Consider the following 9,013-nt stretch of genomic DNA (forward strand, 5'->3'; position numbering starts at 1 on the left):
TAGTCACTTTTTAAGCGTGTTCAGGCTTATTATAATCCAGAGATATTGTTGCAGAAATTCGAAAAATGTGACGGACGTCATCTTTTTCAAGAGGATAACGTTTGCGGTAAAAAAAAATGGTACCCCGCCACGTCAAAAACGGACATCGTGCGGCACTTTTTAGACGCCTGGTATACCGTTCCGGCATCTACAATATCTTGACACAATTGGACAACGATCAAAGCATCGGAAGAAAGCCCAGTTCTGGACGGCCAACGACCCTGAACGGCAAGAAGCTTCAAAGGATGCTGAAGAGGAAGACCGAGGGAGAAGTGGCTAAATCACTGTGTGCACTTGGTCGGGAGGTTGGTGCATGCGGTAAAACAGTGAAAAAGTTGTTGGAAAACATGGGCATACATGTCAGGAAGCAGCAGTCCCGCCACTGGTGCTAGTCTCGGAGCTGCAGGCAATGACGCAGCGACAGAGGTTTAAGATGGTCAAGTCGATTTCCCTGGCAAATCGCGATGTGACAGTGGTGATGGACGACGAGACCTATCTAACCCTAGATGACAACGATTAGTAGGGCACTTTGTATTTTACCTCCCCTACGAAGAAAGTGAGCACCGAGGTGAAGTATATTTCACAGACCAAGTTCCCCAAGAAGGTGCGGCTGTGGCTGACAATCAGCGAGAAAGGGATGTCAAAGTTGCTCTTCTTTTGCTCCGGGCTGGCCGTGAACGAGGAAATTTTCAGTACGAAGTGCCTGCCAGAAGTTGCGTCGTTTATCAAGAAATACCATAAGGGCGAAGACACGGTGTTCTGGCCAGATTTGGCGTCGGCCCACTACTCGAAGCGATCTTTGAAGGAGATGGAGAATTTCTGGGTAAACTTGAAGCGCAAGATCTATTCCAACAATTTTGTCGCGAAAACGGAGGAGGAATTAATAAAAAACACAGAAAAAGCTTGAAAACATGCCTGCACGCAGGTTTTCGTCCGCCACGGCGAATGTTCCGGTTAACTGCCGGAAGGCCGCTCGCAGGGGCGTAGAATTTTTAAAACTTATAAACAACGCATATAATACTCATTACCGGGGACTCCTAGGCCAAATTAAGTTTGTAGGAACCGTTTTTACCTCAACCACCGAAGATTCAATATATAAAAGAATTACACTTAAACACATTAGCTTGAAGAGCACGGGCCGTGGCATTCTTCTTTCTGGCTTCTTCATCTTGATCTGAATTCTCCCTCTTCTTTGTCTTCAACAATTCAATATATCGGCTATGTGAAACGCGAGCGTAATAGATTAACGACTTGGTGATATCAATTTCGTCTTCACCACCGGCATTCTGTACTGCATCGTACACCAATCGCTGGATCAAACTCTCCTTAATAAACACGGTCAAGTTAGGACGTTTCTTGCCTAAATCAGCTATCAGATCTCTACAGAAAGTATCAAGGCGTTTTTCCCTACGGCGGTAGGAAGTCAGCAATGTCTCCGTCGAATGCATACCCAACAGTTGTGAGCAGGCTTGTTAACGGTCACCATTTTCATTTGATCTCGCTTCCTTAGCGTGCGTCACAGTCGGCTTTCGCTCGTAAATGTAAAATAACCAAACCATCGCCGCTCAGCTCACAGAAAGAAAAGGATAGTCAAACGACACTCGCGTATCAAAGAGATGCACACTGTCAATCGTTTAGCGATGTTATTTCGGCCTATTTCTGTCTACTTCGTTCATTTATGTTGAGAAATAATTTTACAAGATCAATGATATAAATAATTTACAGAATACACGCACTCAATGTGCGTAATTCTCATTTCTAGGAAAAATGTCAAAATACGTTTGAGGAAGACAATGTCGTGATGGCGATACTCATTTGACATATTTGTTTAAGAATGTATTCAGACAGCGAGCCTTGGTAGCGTCAGAGGAAGAAGAAGACGATTATCGCAGTGAAAAGTGGTTCTACCGTGACCATTTCGAAGCCTGGTTGAGTATTTTTGGCGAAATCAGTCAACTACAGTTCCCGCGAGATTATCTTCGTGAACCATTTGCTCTAGGCAAAATTCGAGCCGTTTGACTGCTACTTCCGGGGAGCTTACCCTGTTTAAGTTAGTTTCCAAGAGAAAGATGAATAAAAACAAAACTGATATAAGCACTGTGAGAAATGAGTTGAATAAACTGGCAGCCGGGGTGAGATTGTGCCATCCAGCCCGTGACCTGTCAGCCATCTCTTCCGGGTCAGAAGACCAGTCTTTCTTGGTCGTTTTCGAGAAAACTTATTCAAGGAATTTTGGTGATCGCCATGAGATAGCTGACAATCTCACCCCGGCTTCAGTGAAATTCCCGGTTTTTTTTTTTCCCGGTTCCAAACAATTCCAGGTTTTTTTCCCGGTTTTCTCGGTTGGGAGGCCACCATGGTTAAGGCTTGGTTTTCCATTGATAAATATATTTATTCGAAAATAGGTCAATAGAAATTAAAGGACGTTTACTCTATTTCAGCTATTTTAGGGCAAACCAACTAAAAAGTAGGTACCAGAATTGTTGGTATTAGAATCAATAAGTGCTACAGAAATATGGTTGCCATATTTCTTTTTTTATTGACAGCATGTATAGAGCGAATTTCTAGAAATTTGGGTGTGGAACTTCTCGGGGCAATAACCACCACATTAAACCGATCAAATGCGATGCCTTGGTGTTACATTGGGATGGCAGGATCGATGAATTTCAGTAAAGAATCGGTGTTACATAAGCGATAACATGAATGTTCAGGTAGGATGCTTCAGTAACTGGCTGCTGATTAGTCAATGGATCAGTGACGATTAGGAGACGCGGCTCACGAAACGTCGGTTTAATCTGATTGGAAAATGCACCTTGCGTAAAGCGATCAGCAATCGGCCCGCTGTCCTAACGGACGAGATGAAATAGCAAACACTTCGCCGGAATATGCAATACTAAAGCAGGTATTAGACGACGAAAATATTTGCTATATTTGCTAAACCGAAAACAGTGAAGCTACTCCGTTTCGAAGTGTGCGCGTTCAAAGAACGGTAGCCCGTCGCGTCGAAAAAGGACATCGTGCGGCAGCTCCTGGACACCAGATACGCCCCCATCTACAATATCTTGGCACTATTGGACAACAATCGGAGCCCGGTTTCGGACGCAGGGTGACCACTCAATCGGGAAAACGGGAAATGCGGGAAAAAGTCGGGAATTAAATTACATCGGGAAAAATGCGGGGAAAAGTCGGGAATTTTTTTATTTAATCGGGGTTTTGTTACCAAGATTTTTTCAAAGTATTGTGTATGCAATTACTAATGATGGAGAAGTTGGAAGTGTAGGACTGCAAGTTGGTCCGTTAATAGTCACATTTTTTTCAGCAGTAAATTTTTTAACCAAAAGTCACTAAACTTACTTTTTTTGACCCGCTGGCCAGCTGACTACTTTTATCAGTCCTGCTCTGCCGCTCATAGCAAGTCCGTCCCATTTGCTTTTTGGTGCTGACGAGAAAACAGCAATTGAAAATCGTAACGCCTTAGGTGAAATTTTTCACCTAAATGCTTTTTCAATCGAGACCATTAACAGAATTTAGTACTGCAATGACAATCTAACACTATTGCATCATAAAACTTGCTTAAACACTGAAATTTGATCAAAATTTGTTAAAAATCATAAGCTGGGACTCACATGCGATTATTTTACGGTACGTAGCCAGAATGATAGCAAGTCAGTCCCATAGCCAGCTACGACCGGATATGAAAAACAAACTAACACTGCAAATCGATGGCGGTGCTATAGCTTGCGTTTGAAATTAATCCATCGCTGGTCAATTCATAAATGACCTTCTCTCGTGCTTCATCAAACAAATTTTTTGTGAGAAGCATAACACAATGTACCAACTGCGCCGCTCAAAATAAAACAAGTTTTGGTTTTTACATTTGATACTACTGAATTAAATTCAAAATCAGTTTAGGTGTAGGAACTTGTTCTAAATTTCCCTGAGAGCGGTCACACGTTCGTGACGGCGGACAGCTTCCACGTAGCAGTGGAAGCAAATATGAGAAAACACCTATAGCTTAGGAAAATGTTTGCTCCGTTAAAAAACAGCTAAGTAGCGTACCGAAGTATTTAGTATAACTGACAAATTCTTCAAACGAAATCCACGACAATAATTGAACAATTCTTAACCACATCTTTACATAAAATACGGATAAAATACGAAAAGTAGTATTTACTGAAGAATGCTTTAACTAACAATACAGTGACACACCTAAAGCGTTCACTGTCAACAAACAACAGCTGAAGGAATCTACTGGTGGAAACTTTGTTTGGAAGAAAACATTGTACTATCAGCTAGAGCCACACGATGTAGAACGCGTAAAATTCAATCAAACCTCCTATCGAATATCACTTGGTACATCCAATTCTAAACCTGAAGACCATAAGTTGTGGTAAATATCACATTTTTCATAATCATTATTGGCTGTTGGGTTAAATTGCGAAGGTTTTGGGACCGACTTGCTATCACTTTTGCTATGGGACAAACCGACTTGCTATTTTTTCATAGTTCCTCAGAACGAAGTATTCAAAAATACCTGTTTTATCGAATGCAGATATAAAAAGGAATTGATTCCATAAATAAACTCAAAATTGATAAAAATGCAATTGGGACGGACTTGCCATGAGCGGCAGTGCTTTTCATATGAAATAAATGTTGACACCAAATGTCTTAGAATAGCATAAAACGTCTGGTGTTATCTATAAAAATTGAATGGACTCTGTGGGACTTCTCAAGATGGTAAAGCGAATTGAAACCGGGGATACGACTTTTTACAAGCTTCTTGTTTTGCAACTGGCCTTAGAGTACGATGCTGGCTTAACTAGTGTCGTCGTCGTTTCGTGTCTCGGCTCGAGAGAGACTGTTAGTGTCTGCAGGATCGTAGCGCTAGCCCTGCAATCGCCCCGTGCACTAAACAGTTGGCTGCTAAATCTGTGGCCAATGAACAAAAATACTTTAAATATTCTTGATTGGTGGGATGTTTCCGGCAAAGCTGTAGATGGTAGTTCTATTGAAAAAATTGATTGAGTATCTCAAAAAGCTTAGTTTTTGAATTCTAAGTTGCCAAATGTTACAACGTTGATTATTTGAACACGGAAGAAATTAAAATTTCTGAAGATTTTTCTTTCGAAACCAGAACGATTTGTTTGATTGGTGCGATGTTTTCGGCAAAGTTGTTGGCAGTAGTTGAGTATTAAAAATATTCTAAAGTAAACATTTCAAAGAAGTGATTTTTGAAAAATATTATTATATTTTTAAAAAACTTCATAACCTAAACTGAACATTGATGATCATGGAGAAATAAAAACTTAAAATTCTTTAGAAAAAATTCTAATGAAAAGGATTTGGGAAAATTTGAGGAAACATTTTTTTTTCTTGAAAAGTTTAAAAGAAAATAAAAAAAAATGTTTCCTTTTCAACGGTTTCTGCAAGACATGTTCGTGCAGTTAAAGACTTTTAATTTGAAAAATAATAATTTAAGATCTTTTTTCTGATTTCCAGGTTATTTTTTTAGGTTTCAAAATCACTTATTTTGAAATGTTAGTCCCCAATATCATTTTTTTATCAGCTTGACAATTTTGAGCGCTGGATGCAAACAAGTTGAAGATATTGGCAGATGAGCAGAGAGATGCAACTTTGATGGACTAGCAAATCAAAATGCTGAAAAAGTTGTGAATTCACTTCTGAAAAGTTTTAAATCTATGTAACGCGTGATAAACGAAATACAGTTAAATGGCAGTATTTTTCCTGAACGTAAAATAACATTATCTTCAATTTGAGAAAAAATAGCGCAAATCCCATGACTTTTGCTGATGATTTGAACAACGGAAGTGCTGTTTTGTTTGTTGTTGTTCTCCTAATAGGTTGTTATGCGTTGAATAAAAACGATGCCTATATCATATTTTGAGAAGACAGATAGACAAACATAATGAATGCACAAAATAGCTAATACGATTATTGACTGCTTAAGGGGTTATATACCTTTTTAGTTTTCAAAAAACCGGAAAAAATTTTATTGTATTATCTTCAAATACAGCATCTTAAGAACATTTTCACAAATTTTCATAAAGATCTGAGCAATAGGAAGAAAGTTAGAGCGATTCGCAGCGCGCCTCGCCACGGCCGCATAAGCTAAACTTGAAACTTTACACGCGATTATCTCGGAATAGTGTTTTCCGAAAAATGACTTTGCCGTGATCCTGATTGCGGGAAAACTACTGAACCGATTTCCTTCATCTTTTTTTTTAAATTTTCCTTATTGAATTCGCCGGTCCTTGAACGATCCCCTTTTGAAACATACAGTTACATTTTGCCGCAAAAAAATTTTTAGTGCAATTTTTAGCGCTCAAAACGTGCATTTTTTGGGAAAAACGTTCCCGTTTGCACTGAAAACAAAATACTCATAAAAGCGATCGTTCAAGGACCCGGCACACTTCTAAACTAATGAAATAATATGAGTTTTTTGATTTCGGTTGATCCGCTGAGTCTCTATCAGGATCACCGCAAGCCTCTGCAAAAAAATAGCGTTTCGAGGAAACGGCCATTACTCCAGTAATAATTGGTATATCTTAAAATCAAAAGTATTTTGTTGTTGTTGATAAACTGTACTTTCAGAAAAATACCCCTTTGATGCAATGAAAATGGTGCTATGCACTTGAAAATAGATTCAAACTTCCCTCATTTTTCTCGACCGAAAAGGTATATAACCCCTTAATGGAAGATTTGCAAATTTGAGAAAATCGCAAAAATTATATTTAACCTGTCTACCATGGAAAGGAGAGCGGGGGCCTAATGTGGTTGGTAACGTCTCCGCCAACCACGCTCGACGCCTGGGTTCGAATCCCACCGCCGACATAGGTGTCGATGGTTGTGAGGTGGCGTGATCCACTCACAACCAACCCAACTGGTCTAGATTCAATCCTAGCCGACACCAGGAGATTTTCTGAGGCGAAAAATCTCTGGGATCACGCCTTCCATCGCATGAGAAAGTAAAGCCGTTGGCGCCGGTCCGTTAACAAACGGGTCGTGAGTTAGGATCCTGGGTGTGAAGTCGCCTCCCTGGGCGTCGGTGATTGGCCACAACAGTGGCGGAACTAGACCGACGGAAAATAAGCGAGAATAGAAAAAATACCATGAAAAAACCATCAACTGTTTGTGTAGAATGTCCCGAGCGAAATCGGTAGAAGTGATATGCGCTATTACTTCCAATTTAAGGTTCAAAAATTGACGTTCAACCGTCGATAGAACATAACCTAGGTACCGTTTTTGACAATCGGGAATTTCTTGCAATCATGCGGGAAAAAGTCGGGAAAAATGCGGGAACTCGAAAATGTAAAATGATTGGCCACCCTGCGGACGGCCGACGACCCTGAGTGACAAGAAGCTCCAAAGGATGCTGGAGAGTGCCAAACAGTGAAAAATTACCTGGTGAATATGGACATATATGTCCATAGTCCCGTCCACTAGTCTCGGAGGTGCAGGCAATGACGCAGCGGCTGACAACCAGCGAGAAAAGGGTGTCAAAGTTGCCCTTCTTTCGCTCCGGACTGGCCGTGAACGTGAAATTTCTAGTACGAAGTGTCTGCCGGAAGTTGCGTCGTTCATCAAGAAATACCGTAAGGCCGAAGACGCGATCGTTGGAGGAGATGGAGCTGCTGAATATCGATGTGGTACCCAAGTTGCGTCCCATCGAGGATCTCTCCAAGCTTGAAGCGTAAGCGTGGATCATTTTCAGGATGAATTACACTCATTGAACTGAAAATTTTGGGCCCTGCTTCCGATCCGGTTCTGCATTACTTTTTTATTATGGTGCCAATCTGCCGTAATCTCACAGACTGACGCCATTTTTTCAAATACGGGGTTCTTATGCCATTTTGTTGGTTATTCGAAGACCCATCTTTTGGTGTCTTTCTTTTTATTGTAACTTATTCGTACGTTGTATAGATTCAAGAAAACAAAATAACGTATGCACCATTTCAATACAAAAGTGACAAGTAACCCGTTCGTTTTTGGGCCGTATTGAAAAACTGATCAAATGGATGTACGTCATAATGTTATATCACGGCAGTAATGGAATATATGGGAGAATTTTCCCCTTCGAATGCCGTTCAGCTGTAGAGTTTAAAAGCTTAGTCTTCTTGTAAAAAATTCTCATGAAAAATTTCAGTTCAATCGGACTTGGTGTGATGGAGCTTAAAAGCGGTCATAGTTTCACTTTTTTGACCGATGAAAAAAATGCATAGACATTGTCTAATTTTTTTTTTCAAACCAAGTGTCTTGTAAATGCATAAACCTACCAGATCAAGTCTGTTGCTAGATTGATTTTATTCAACAAATTTTACCTAAACCTAACCTTCTGAAACCCCGGTAAGAAACGATTCTCTTTCCCGATTTTTTTCCCTTTTATTCTCTAGCCACTTGGGCTTGTTTCTGTCACCTAAAAAGGGAATTATATCACTACTCTTTTCTGTCGCCTACTTGTTTCACTGCTATGCGGCCGTCGTAGTTTCTCATGCAAAACAAGGTATCTAGTATCAGAACTTTATTCCAGCGGAAGAATATCAAAAAAACATACTATTTCAAACTACGCAACACAAGGCTGCTTCGAACGTCCTTCTTAGCGGATGGAATAAATGAAATTCGAAAGATTTTCATTGGCACCTTACTATTTAAGTCATGCGATGAACAACAATTCTAAAATTGATTTCGAATTGACCACAGACTGAACTACGCAACAGTTTATTGAAACAGCACGTGCGTTGCACAGTAAGCGGCATCACTTAAGAAAGTAGGAAAACAGTTCATGTTTTCGTTCTCATATGTCTACTACAATACAACCCTTATTCTAATTCTGTTTTGCTACACGATTGTCATTGATGTAGGTTACTCTCTCTTCAATATTCTTAAAATACACATTATTTATCAAGAGCCCTCCAACCCTCCCTCCTACTTCCCCAAGGAATTTCAGACTTCATAT

General features: G+C 40.1%; 1 protein-coding gene across 1 annotated transcript in view; it reads left to right on the top strand.

Moving 5' to 3' along the window:
• Nucleotides 1–9,013, top strand: part of LOC129729472 (uncharacterized) — a 279,093-nt gene that overhangs the window by 258,363 nt on the left and 11,717 nt on the right. The window lies entirely within an intron of this gene.

This window comes from Wyeomyia smithii, chromosome 3, assembly GCF_029784165.1.
Source record: "Wyeomyia smithii strain HCP4-BCI-WySm-NY-G18 chromosome 3, ASM2978416v1, whole genome shotgun sequence".
Lineage (NCBI taxonomy): Eukaryota > Metazoa > Arthropoda > Insecta > Diptera > Culicidae > Wyeomyia > Wyeomyia smithii.